The sequence below is a fragment of the Myodes glareolus genome, chromosome 1 (genome assembly GCF_982192425.1).
Source record: "Myodes glareolus chromosome 1, mMyoGla1.1, whole genome shotgun sequence".
Lineage (NCBI taxonomy): Eukaryota > Metazoa > Chordata > Mammalia > Rodentia > Cricetidae > Myodes > Myodes glareolus.
Genome location: NC_142026.1, coordinates 111,493,874 through 111,507,242, shown reverse-complemented (window position 1 = coordinate 111,507,242; position 13,369 = coordinate 111,493,874). Strand labels below are relative to the sequence as shown.

At 39.0% G+C, this 13,369-nt stretch overlaps 1 long non-coding RNA gene across 1 annotated transcript; it reads left to right on the top strand.

Annotated features, from left to right (window-relative positions):
* The first annotated feature begins 304 nt into the window (after positions 1–304).
* LOC146895843 (uncharacterized) lies at positions 305–10,416 on the top strand. Its single transcript, XR_015001773.2, has 2 exons — positions 305–2,822; positions 9,673–10,416. It is a non-coding gene; the product is annotated as an uncharacterized LOC146895843 (long non-coding RNA).
* The last annotated feature ends 2,953 nt before the right edge of the window (positions 10,417–13,369 follow it).

The window sequence follows — 13,369 nt, the reverse complement described above, 5'->3', positions numbered from 1 at the left end:
GCTCATCTCGAAGAAAAAGCTAGAAACTGGTGCACAGAACAATGCTCTAGTCAGCCCCTGAGGTTCTAGAACTACACCATGTTCCCTCTAGACCAGATCCAACTATTTTTGATATACTTTCTTCCACCTACCCCAGGAAGCCACATTCTTTCCCAGTCTATCCAAGCATCCAATGGTACCTATGTTCCTGGGTTTTATGCAAAACATTGTGGTCATACCCCATCCTAAGTTTGTTAGCTTCCTAAAGAGACTACCCTGACACTGGCTATGCTCCTTTTTCCTAGTCAACTCCAATTCTATTTATTTCTCTTATGCTCCAAGTCAGGGCTGGACTTGGACTACATTTATCTTGATCCTATCTTATCTCTTTTATAATTGCCTGTCTTCCAGATTGAAAAAGCAATGAGAAGCAACGGAGTCAGAAAAATAAACGGTAGAATTCACTTTGACCTGGGGACCTATTTACTTCTGGCTAGCCCATTTCTGAAACTCCATGACCCCGGTACCAGGTGTCCGCTTTCAGACATATCTTACCATTTGCTCCTACCAAACTTTGGTTCATCTGCCCTCTAAAGCTGTGCAATTTGGTACCAGGAAAAAAAGTGCTGCTGATCTTAGTGGAGAGGTGAAAGTAGGAATAAATGAAATGAGTATATTAATCAAATAAGCTAACATAAAAAAAATGGATTGCCTTGCTTTCAGACCTAGGAAGAGCAAACTGCAAATATACAGGACAATAACTCAGTAGGATGAAGACTGAAGAATGGCTCAATGAGTCATGTGCCTGCTGTGAAGGCTAAGGACCTAAGTTTGAATTCTGAGAGCCCACATCAAAAGCCAGCTGGTAGCACAGGCCTGTAAACCTCAGCTCTTAGAAGAGGTGGAAACAGGAGCCTAACCAGTGGACTTCCAGTTCAACGACACACCCTGTCTCAAGGTGTGGCCTTGAGGGAGGAATTGTGTCACTGTGGGGACAGAATTTGAGATTTCTTTTGCTCAGGCTTTCCTCGGTGTGACAGTCAATTGGCTTCCTGTTGCCTGCAAGATGTAGGACTCTCAGCTATTCCTCCAGCACCACCTCTGTCTGCATGCCACCATGCTTCCTGCCCTGATGGTAATGAACTGAACCTCTGAAACGATAACCGAGTTGCCTCAATTTAACGTTTCTTTTACAAGAGTTGCCAAGGTCATGGTATCTCTTCACAGCAATAAAAACCCTAATTAAAACAAAAGTTGGTACCAGAAAGTGAGGTATTGCTGTTAAAGCCTGACCATGTTTTTGTTTGGAGGAATTTGTACTTTGGTACTTTGGGTTATGCAAGCAGTGGAATGCTTTAGGCACTGCTTAATGTCCCCTACCCACCCCACCTCCGCCAGTAGGAACATGAAAGACATAGGTGCTTAGAGTTATTTGAACCATTGGGGGTTTACTCAAGAGATTTCAGAGAAGAATTTTAGTATGTTTCCTGGAGATTGTACTTACAATATTTTGGTAAAGAAAGTGACTGACTTTTGCCATTGCCTGAAGAGTCTGCCTGAGGCTAAAATGAAGAATTTTGGATTAATTTTGTTGGCGGAAGAAATCTCAAAACAGTCTAGTATAGACTCTGTCATGTGGTATTTAGTGGTAAATCTAATGAAGATTTATAATGAAAAGCAGTAAGCTGAGCAGGGTAAATTATTAAGATGTAAATTTTGGGGATAAAATGAAAATCAGGACGTGGAATGGAGCTAAATCCTGTGTTCAAGGAGATAAACAGATAGATGAAGAAAGGGAATAAAGGGAGTGGTGACCTCAGGGCAAGATCCCACCCAACTAAATTTCCAACTTGTGAAAGGGAACTAAAGAAAAACTTAAAGCCAAGTCTGGTGGGATACATCTTTAATCCCGGGACTCAGAAGGCAGAGACTGGTATATCTCTGAGTTTTAGGCCAGTCTGGTCTGTCTATAAAGCAGGTTTCAGGACAGTCAAACTTAGACAGTGAAGGGCAGAAATCTGGAGAAGATGTAATTGAACAACAGGGACATGGTCCAGGCCCAGAAAGTTACAGAACTTGGCAGCTTCAGCCACATGGCTCTGGCTTTAGAGTTATGGAGAGAATAGATTATGGAATTTGCCTCCATGCCTAAAGAAAGCCTCTGAGGTCAGGCCTGTGTCAGTGGTGTCCCTGAATGGAGACCTAGTAGAGAGGCCATTGAATGAAGCTATGAAGGTAAAGCTGTTAGTATTGAGGCATCTGTACTGGCCTGACCTTGGGGTACACATCATCAGCTGTAGCCACTAAGAGCACCTAATCTGCATATTCACTATGTTTTCTTTTAAAAGGGCCCTGTTCATCTCACCCCTTCTACCCCCCATCTCTCTCTTCTCTTCTCTTCTCTTCTCTTCTCTTCTCTTCTCTTCTCTTCTCTTCTCTTCTCTTCTGTCCCTAAAGGCTGGTCTTCCCTCTTCCTTCCCCCCTTTTCCCATTCACTTCCCTCAATAAAATACCATCTCTTCCTGAGTTCTATCACATGGCATCTTTCTCTCTTGTGCCACTCTTTTAAAATTACAACAGAAGTCTTTAAGCCTTGGAGAACCCAAGACATTAGAGATGTCAGAGTCATGGAATACCTGACTAGAAGAGCTAATATTAAGGTTGGAACCAAAACAAGAGAAAAAAGTGTGCTGCAGTCAACAAAGCTGAACTGAGTTGGAGATGTGAAGAGCATTTTGACATCAGACATGGAGATGCAGTGTTTGGAGTTTGCCTACCTGGTTTCCAGTCTTGCTTTGGTCCAGTATTTCTTCACTATGCTCCCTTCCCTGTGTTTTGGAAAGGTAATGTATATTCTGTGCCATTATATGTTAGAAGTTTGTGGTCTGCTTTTTTATTTTAATATTTATAGGTGATTACACTTAAGAGATTGCCATGTGCCTCAGAAGAGACTTTGGACTTTGAAATAAGTTTGAGACTGTTGTAGACTGTTGAGATTGTTGGGGACTTCTGAAGTTGAACTGAATACATTTTTGTATTATGATATGGCTATAAACCTCTGGGGCACAGAGAGTGGAATATGGTGGTTAGACAGGAAATGCCTCCCCCAAGGAGGGTGGCACTATTAGGAAGTGTGGCCTTGTTGGAGGAAGTCTGTCACTGTATGGTGTGGGCTTTGAAGTCTCTTTTGTTCAGGCTTCCCTCAGTGTGATAGTCTATTTCCTATTGCCTGAAAGATGTAGGACTCCGAGCTATTCTAGCACCACACCTGTAAGCATGCTGCCTGCAATTATGATAACAGACTGAACCTCTGAAACTGAAAGCAAGTCACCCCGATGAAAAGTTTCATTTATAAGAGTTGTTGTGGTTCATGGTGTCTCTTCACAGCAATAAAAACCCTAACTCAGATACTTCCCCATGTATATGTGCACACAACTACACTTAATCTTGTCATACAAACCACACAACACACCTGCCAAATCATCATCACAATCACCATTATCCAATAAGATAAAAGAACAAGAAAAGTCATGTAAATAGTACAATTGTCATAGTGAAAGGTTCTTTGAGATGGTTACAAGTTTTTCAGTCTGATTCTAAATACACACTTCCACCACCAACTGATTTATTATTTTAGTCAATAATGTTTTCATAAATAGAATAAAAATTAACTAAAATTGAACCATTTTAATTCTCATAAAATTTCTGCAACTTACGTAAATTTTTTAAGTTCATTCAATTACCCAGTAGGCAATTAAAAAAAAAACTGGTTGGAAGGACAGCCAACAGAATCACAAACAATCCATGCATGAGGTGCATCACTATAATCTCAGCACCTGGGAGGCTGAGGCAGGGAGACAGAAGTTCAAGACCTACGCAGGATGCAAAGTAAGAGTCTATCTTAACCTCCCTTTCTCTAAAAATGAGACAGACTCACAATTACCCTCTCAAACATCTTCTGGCATCCAGAGTAATCCTCTCAATATACTTCTACACTCTGTTACTTTGTTATCTCCTTCCAGAAGACAATTCTATTTCATAGATACATTTATTATAGAGATACCTTTTTAAAAAGCAAATTATTGTAATGAAAAGCATATATACACTGAAAGAGTATGCAACTCAAATTTCACTGAGCTCGGAGTTTGCTGACATTGACAAACCACTCAACTCTTGCTCTTTCATTTACAAGGTCATTAGGCAAGCTCAGTAGACTACAGTCTATATGTGCCATGGGACACACTTGAAGACTCTTAGAATCTATCTGTAAATAATTAGACTATTCCAAACAAATAGTTCATATGTATTAAAGACTTGACTCTAACATCTCTCCAAATATATTACTCAGTGTAAGTGTGAAATCTGAGCAGTTTATCATTGTCAATAGGTTTTCCTAAGAGAGTAATTCTTACAAAAAATAATATAGAATATTTCTGTTGGTAATTTGGCTCTATTATCAAGATAACAGATGAATTGAAATTTCTGACTTATCAACGTTAAAGATAGATTCAATTATAAAATTTTTGTCGATATCAAATTACAAGATAGAGAGAAGGGGCTGAAATAAAAGACAGACCATATGAAGAACAAAATAAGTATTGGTTATGAAAAATTCTGTATACCTTATTATCACAGCTAGTGATGATTCTTAGGCACCAATTTCTCCAAAACATTATATTTTGTATTCTTATGTTTTTGACTACTTACTCTTTATAGTCAGAGGGCAATTGTTAACATTTAAAGGCTCGCACATAGCACATTTCAAAGTTTACTAGCATGAAAATGTAACTCCCTTTGGGGACTTTAACATGACTTTCTTGGATTCTTGCCTACACTGATATTTCATAAGGGTTCTATCCAGGAGTGAGGTCTAGAAAAAAATCTGATGACTGACCAATTTTTCTTAAAACAATGTAGCTAACTCCCTTAACAATATGGTGTTAAGATTGGGAACATGAAATTTCCCCTTTTGTTTCCTTTCAAAGAGACCACAAAGCAGGGCCCAACCAGTTTAATAATCCCAACAGAAACCAAGTGAGAAAGAATTGTGAGCATAGATGGCGAAAACCGGACGGTAGAGAAGAACGCTGACACACTATCACCAGCTTCACTTTGCACTGGTCTACAAACCAAGATGTTGGGGAAGGAGAGAGGGACAGGGCTAGAGAAAAGGTTGTTTGTGATACAGTGGTTTTCCTTTGGGTTTTTTCTTTTAGTCCTGGAGTGCTGAAAGCAAAGCCTTCTCACAGACAATCTGACCTATGGCCAACATTATAAATCACTCTCCTAGCCTCATAAGATGAAGGTCTGTCATAAAGATCTATAATCAACCCTGTAACCCATCCCAACCACATCAATTTTAGAAGAAATAAACCACTCCAGCAAGTTTATGTTCAACCCTACAAAACAAGTTCCAAGATATGCTTTTCTTCCCTCAGAAAACTTTACATACAAAAATGCTACTTGAAGACATTATTTGTTAACTTTTAAACATAAATCACCATTGATAGTTTTTTAAACTGAATAAAGTGGAAAGAGCAAAACAATAAAAAATATTGATACAACAGAGATAGCATTTGAGTTAACACCTCAGAATTCAAAACAAGGAAAATCTTTCTTTTAATTTATGAATCAATGAAAGAGTTTTGCTAGGTTAACTATTCCTAGAATGGACTTTACATCATCCTTATCAGTTGCTAGCAAACAGGCTGGCTCACACATTTCTCTTGTACAAGATGAAAAACCAAGACGTAATAAGTTAAAGTCCAAAATAGCCCAAATGGGTGCCAGGAAAGTGTCAGAAAAACAATAGCTCTATGAAAGATTAAAGTAAAACCATATCTAACAGGACTGCAAAAATGACAGAATGACTCCAAACTTAGAAAATATTTTTGGTTCTACATTGGCAAAAACACTGCTAGATTATTACAATGATTTGGCTGCCATTTTTTTTTACTATAACAGTAAAATAGCACATTATTTAACGGCAGAGGATTTGAGTCAGCAATCACGAACTATGAAAAACATTGCAAAAAATAATTCTTGAAACAATTGGAGGAAGAAAATGTAACAACAGGATATGATCATAAGTATCAAAGACTAAATGAGTAGGAATAGTTTGTACAGCTTCAGAAAACACAACCACAGAGTTTATACTTTACTCTCTATAGAGAAAACTGGTATAACAGAGAAGTAGAGGTGGCCAGGCATTATTTTGAATCTCCAGGCAGTATTGTGTGATCCTGTGCCAAAGGGTCAGTGGCCCAACACCATGATGTAATAAATTGAGATCAATACACAGCTGTCAACTTAACTTTTTATTTTCAATTTTCAAAATTCACTAAAAAAATTTAAAGATTTAAATTTAGCATACAATAAAGATGCACATCCATTCTTCATTAGCCACTACCAAGTATATCCTGAGTTTTTGAGAGTTCAGTATGTAAATAAGTCGAGTACTTAGTTAAAATTAGATATATGTTACCAAATATGTATGTGATTGTTTAATAATAATATTTCTTAGAGTAAAACAAGAAAATTTAAAAAACAAACAGTAACACCAGAATTGGATTTGACAAGGCTAATGCTATCATTAACATTTTTCAGATTTCCATATACCATTTTTACACATAAAAAATGGCATGTAGTCTAGGCATAGTAGTGCATGCCAGTAATTCCAGCACCCAAGAAGCAGAGGCAGTTGTTTCTCTGTGAGTTCAAGACCAGCCTGATCTATATAACCAAGTGCAAGTCAGCATAGTGAAATCCTGTCTCAAAACTAAACCAGATGAGGTGATACACTCATTTAATACCAGAACCCATGAGGTAGAGGCTTCAGATCTCTACAAGTGGGAGGTCAGTCTCGCCTACACAGTGAGGTCCAGAACAGCCAGGACTACATAGAAATGGCCTGTGTTGCTTGGATTACACACTCAAAAAGATAGTTCTGGTTAATTGCTTCCCAGAACTCTTGGGCTTGCTAATTTATCTACCGAGCTATCATTTATTTAAATACATAGTTATGTTCTCAGGTTAGGGCACAAACTTCCTCCTTTTAAATGTCTCCATAAGGTCTACAAATTTTAAATGCAGTCATACCCTGACAATTAGATACAATATTTTTCATTGTATCTAAGGCCTTATTTGGTGGGAATTTAGAAAATTAAAGTTAGATTCTTTTGTTTTGTTCTGTTTCATTTAGTAATTAATAAAATAAAGTTCCCTCTATCTACTGGTAACTATGTTTCATTATCCATACATGTTAGATACATGGGGAGAAGAACCATAACAATCATTCCTGTTCAAAAATTAGATTTCCCATTGCCCCTAACTCTTAAAACTGAAGTAAGACTTGAGAATTTTCCTTTATAAAATATTATTGCATGAGGATTCTCCAGGGATGCAGAACTGAAGAACAATTAAATACATATATCTATATCTATATAGATGGGGGAGGTAGGGGAGGAGGGGAATTGCTCATGTGATTGTAGATGTATAGAAAGCAGACCATCTGTAACCTGAGGATCCCAGAACCAATGATGAATAATTTAAGTTATAGTACAAGATGGAAGGCATGAAGGCTGTAGTGATGTCTCAGCAGTTAGGAGCACTTTATCTTCCTCCAGAAGACCTGGGTTCAATTCCCAGCACCCACATGGTGGCTCACATTGGATCTGTAACTCCAGTTCCAGGGAATTCAACACTCTCTTCTGACCTCTGCAGACAACAGGCATGCACATGGTGCACAAACATATACACAGGCAAAATACTTACATTATATACAATACAAATAATTCTAAAAACTGAAAAAGAATCAGACAGTGGTGGCACATGCCTTTAATCCCAGCAATCAGGACAATCAGGAGGCAGAGGCAGAGGTAGGCGGATCTCTGTAAACTAGGGATTAGCCTGGTCTACAAGAGCTAGTTCCAGGACAGGTACAAAAAAAAAAATTAAAAAGAATAAAGGCATAAGAAGAGCAATGACCTGTGTTAATTACTCTGCTACTGCTGGGATTGACAAAATCAATTTAGGGAAGAAAGAACTTCTTTGGCGATGGCTCACCAGGAAGGAGTCCCTTGTGGCAGAAAGAGACAGCAGCAGGCAGGCAGTAAGATTGCAAAATATCTTCACAGGAAAAAAAGAAGCAGAGAGAGCAAACTGGATGGAACTCTCAAGACCCACATCAGTGACATACTTCTTCCAGCTAGGAAGGCCACATCTCCTAAACCTCCCCAAAGGGTGCCACCTACTGGGGACCAAGTGTTCAAATAGCTGAGGCTATGGGGGACACTTGTCATTCAAACTGCCACAGATGGTGGTGGTTCTGGTGCAAAATGAAGGCATGAGAAGACCAATGATCCAAATCAAAAATCATCTGCCAACAGGAACAGCTTTTTCTTACCATTCAGCCTTCTGGCATGTTGGAATGTTGGAAGAGATCCACACTGAGAGGACAACCTGTTACATCCAGCCTGATTCATATGTTAATTGTATCCAGTAACATCATCATAGATGCAGCCAGAATAATGTTTAATTGAGTATCTGGGCACCTCCTCCTCCAGTCAGACACAATTGCATTGCTCCTACCACTCTTGGACCACTCTTTGAGAACCACTGATCTCCTCCATGAATAATAGTCATGTTTACCATGCAAGCCATTCTTCAAATTCTGATGCCCTCTCTACATCATTTGAGTTTGTCCACCTGTAAAGATGTGTTAGCACCCTGATCCTCCTCAGTATCCAGTAAACTTTAAATCAAACTGCCATTTATGAGAAAACAAAGAATCGTTCCCTACTGTGAAGCTGGCCATCATAAAACTAACTTTCTTTCCAAGGCAATAGAACATACTCAGTGTTTTCTCCCAGACACTGAGGGACAGGCCCCAGAGAAGAGAAATGTCAGGCTTCCTGTTTCTTTTGGACTTACTCATAGCAGCTACTTATTTTCTGCCAGGCAGAAATTCTTAATTCTGTATGACAGAGTATACGCAATCTAAGTCTAACCGAATTTCATGTTCCAAGAAAGTCGCTCACTTCCCTGAAAGCAAATCTCTATACAACAAAAACTTCACAGGATAAATGTGATGGCTCTTGCCAGTTCAAGATAAAAATGGCTTGCTTTTTAAGGCTCAGATCAAAATTATTCTTAGAAAATTATTATTAGAAAAATATCTCAAATAGGGTATATTTAAAAGAGCAGTCCCAGAAAATCTATAACTACCAAGTAAACAGAATGACTGCTTAATGAATAAATTGCACTTCAAAGACAGTTAAATGCTATTATTCACCGGCAAAAGACAAGAAAATAGGGGCAGAACACTGTAAGTGCTTTGTAGTTCACTGGGAAACTTCTAAGAAAAACATTTTATTACCCAGTGACACCCAGGCAAAGCTACGCACCAATCTTTTCTCTGGGGGCTGGGGGGTTGGGGAGCGGTGGAGCTACAGATAGCCCGGAGCGGTATTCTAAGCAATTAATCCATGGTGATTATTTACAGCATAGCACATGTGGGTGTGACGAAGCATATGAAAGGCCCTCAAAGGGCACATGTGGGGCACCTGATGCCCTTCTCAAAATGAACAATGGGTCCCTGAGAACTGAAATATTCATAGTCGGGGTTGGGGGGTGGTCAGAAGATGGAAAGGAGAGATTAAAAGGTTGACGGCATTCTTTTTTCTTCTCTTGCAGCTAATTTATTTCTCTTTGAGGTGGAAGTGTTCTGCCTTGAGGCTGGTGTACAACAGCCATGCCAGAGAGCCACATTCATCACACCCAGGAAAAGTACCACAAAGGAGACAGCGTGATAAATACCTTTTCAGAACCCAGCGGAGAGTGTTCAGAAACAACGATAAGAATTTATTTATCTCTTGGAAGCCTAGGATGTAGCTTAGCCGACTTTTCTTGCAAGCACCTCATCTGTCCATTGTTTACGACAATTACTCTATTACTTACCTGGTACTTCATCTCCTTCAAATGCAGCTGATAGAGTTGCTCATGGCCCTAGGACACACGTGCAAGCTATCGGTTATGGGGACCCTTGCCTTGCAGAGTCCATGGTCTTGACCCAGCCCCATAGATCAATGTCAGGCCGATGGAGATCACCAGCAAGGGACCAGGTTAACCCTCTCCTCTGTGAGGTTCGGCCTGAGAAGCTAATAGCTGACCCTCGGTTCTAGAATTGGACTGACCTGGTTTTGAATTTTATCTTCAAAGAGAAAGTTATGTGACCCTCCATGACTTAATCTCTGGAAACTTCAACTTCCTCACATGTAAAATGAAGTTAATTATAAGCTATACCTCAGAGGGTATTTGCCATATGAATGTGAAACACATAGTAAATTGTTCCAGAAACATGAGTTATGATTACTGGATTTCCATTTTTCTCATCAAGGGTTCTAACGTGGCTTTCAATAAACCGAATTGTCAGATTAATTTGCTTTCTATCCATTCCTTGTATTAAGTATTTGGACTGACATCTGGAGTCTTCTAAATCAGTGGTTATCAACCTGGGGTCACTGGGGTCACATAGCAGATCTTCTGCATATCAGATATTTACTTTATGATTCATAACAGTAGCAAAATTACAGCTATGGTGTAGCAATAAATATAATTTTATGCTTCAGGGGTCACCACAACATGAGGAACTATATTGAAAGGTCGTATCGTAACATTAGAAAGGTTGAGAACCTCTACTTTAAAGGCTCTAAACAACTGTATTTTAGAAGGCTTGTTGGGGCTTTTTTGAAAGGAAAATGTTTTTGGTTTTGAAACAGGGTCTCATTATATGGATTAACCTGGCTTTGAACTCACAGAGATCTGCCTGTCTCTGCTCTGAGTGTTGAGATTGATAGTCATATGCCACCACATATGGCTGTCTGTTGAATTTTATGCTTAGCTAATAAATTTATTCACTAGTCTGTCTATGAGCATTGTAATTACCATCAAACTTTAATGAATTAAACTAACATTTAGTAATAATTTGATAAAGAATATACACTTTTATAAAATAAAAGCTAAACCTCACAGTTATTTCTGTGAAGTCTGCTTTAAATGTTGTGAAAAGACGGTACAAAAGTCATTTCTGCAAAACTAAATTAAACTGTAGGTTGAGGGGGGATATTACACTCCTCTAAAAAATTACTACAGTTAGATCTTTTCTCAGGCACTTTAATCACATCCTGCCAAAGAAATTTAAGTAGAAAGTATAAAGTTGCGTAGTAGATATTATCTATGAAAAAAGATACTGTAGAACTCACCAACAGACCAGAATATTGAGAAACCCCAGCCTTGCATCAACAGGTTGATCATGAGATATCTGTACTCATTTTGATATTAAAAACAAAAATAAACACACAAAAAAACAGAATTTCATACATATACAGGTAACTTCCTTCTGACCTTCAATGGACCATTACTATTCCCATACGAACCAGACAAAGGGTCTTCTTGACATTAGAAATCTCCTCACTGGATGGTAGTGGAGAGTCGGTAATGTGGCCAGGCAGCGGTAGTACTCAGGAGACAGGGACAGAAGCATCTCTAAGTCTGAGGCCAGCCTGATCTACAGAGTGAGTTCCAGGATAGCCACGGCTACACAGAGAAATTCTGTCTCAGAATTTAAAAAAAAAAAAAAAAGACAGGAAAGAAAATAAAGAAATCCCCTAAAGTCATTAAGCCCCTTCTTAGAAGAGTTCTAGACTTCAAGAGAATAATATTGGTCAATGGACACATTTTACTTAGAAGAAATAAACTTAAGAGATCTATTGTACATCACAGTGAAAGTTAGTGATATACTCTATATTAAAAAATCTCTGAGAGTTGATTTTAGGTGTTCTCACAACAAAATAAATAGGTATAAGAAGCATTATATTAATTAGCTTTTACTAAATGTTCTTGCATTAAAAAGTATATGAGATAATGCATATATAAATTAGCTCTTCCTAGCCATTCTGCAATGTATTTCTATATTGAGACATAATATTGTACATAAATTCAAAATCTTCTTATCGACTAAAAAAATTAAGGATGGAAAAGGTTTTTAATAACTATGAATAGGCCAGTGGATGGCATAGCTCAGTAGCAGAGATTGGCATGCATGTAAACCACGTGCAGTGAGAAAATATAAGGAAACTGCTTTATCCAACAAAAAAACACCTCTTTTTTGTGATTCGCCTGCTACCATCTCCAGCCACGAGCTAACTTAGAGTGAGTGTGACCTAAGAACAAAAAGTTGCTGTGGGACAGTTAAAAAAAAAAAAAAGATGGGGGAGTAGAGTAGAAATTCTTATGAGCTGCTTGGATAAGTGACACCAAAATCATCACAGATTACAAAGCTTAGATTCCTAAGCCTCATGTTGAGCCCTCTGATTTGGTTGGGTAGAGACCTCGAAGTCGGCTCAAGGCATCCCAAGACAAAGTTCTCAGCACAAAGGGTAGGAAATAAGAGACTAAGACAGGACGTAAAGGATGAGGGAGAGGGGGAAGGGAACAAGAGAGAGGGGGAAGGATATTTGTCTTGGGAGTGGGGACAAAGAACTGCCTCTGGACAGAGAAGAGACAGATATGAACCAAAGGCAAATGACAACTTGTAAAGGTAAAAGGAGAAGTTCCATGTTAAAATGAGATGCTTAGTTTTAATTAGGCATGTTAGTTGGTGAGCCAAAGGGGGTTTTTCATCCTGGCCTTCAATACTTTGATAGCTGGACCTTGGTAGTCAGCCTCAGGAGGAGGAAATGGCCAAGTAAGGTGTGATGGTTTGAAAGAAAATGGCCTGTCTTAGTTAGGGTTTCTATTGCAGTAAAGAGACACCATGACCATGGCAACTCTTATAAGGAAAACATTTAATTGGGGTGCCTTTGAATTTCAGAGGTTTTGTCCATTATCTTCATCATGGGACATGGCACTGTATGGACAAATATGGTTAAGAATTCTACATCTTGATCCAATGGCAACAGGAAGGAGCCTGTGACGCTGGGAGTAGCTTGTGCATAAGAGACCTCAAAGCCCCCACACTCCCACAGTGACTCCCACAAGGCCATGTCTACTCCAACAAACTGTAATGGTTTGAAAAAATGGCCCCCATAGGGAGTCTAATGGCACTATTAGAATGTGTGGCTTTGTTGGAGTAGGTAAGGCCTTGTTGGAGGCAGTGTGTCCCTGTGGAGGTGGGCTTTGAGGTCTCCTATGTTCAACATACACCCAGTGTGACAAAGAGTTCACTTCCTATAGCCTGTGGATTAAAGAACTCTAGGCTACCTCTCCAGCACCATGTCTGCCTTCTCACTGCCATGCTTCCTACCATGATAACACTGGACTAACCTTCTGAAATTGGAAGCAATCCTCAATTAAATGTTTCCCTTTATGAGAGTTGCTGTGATCAAGATGT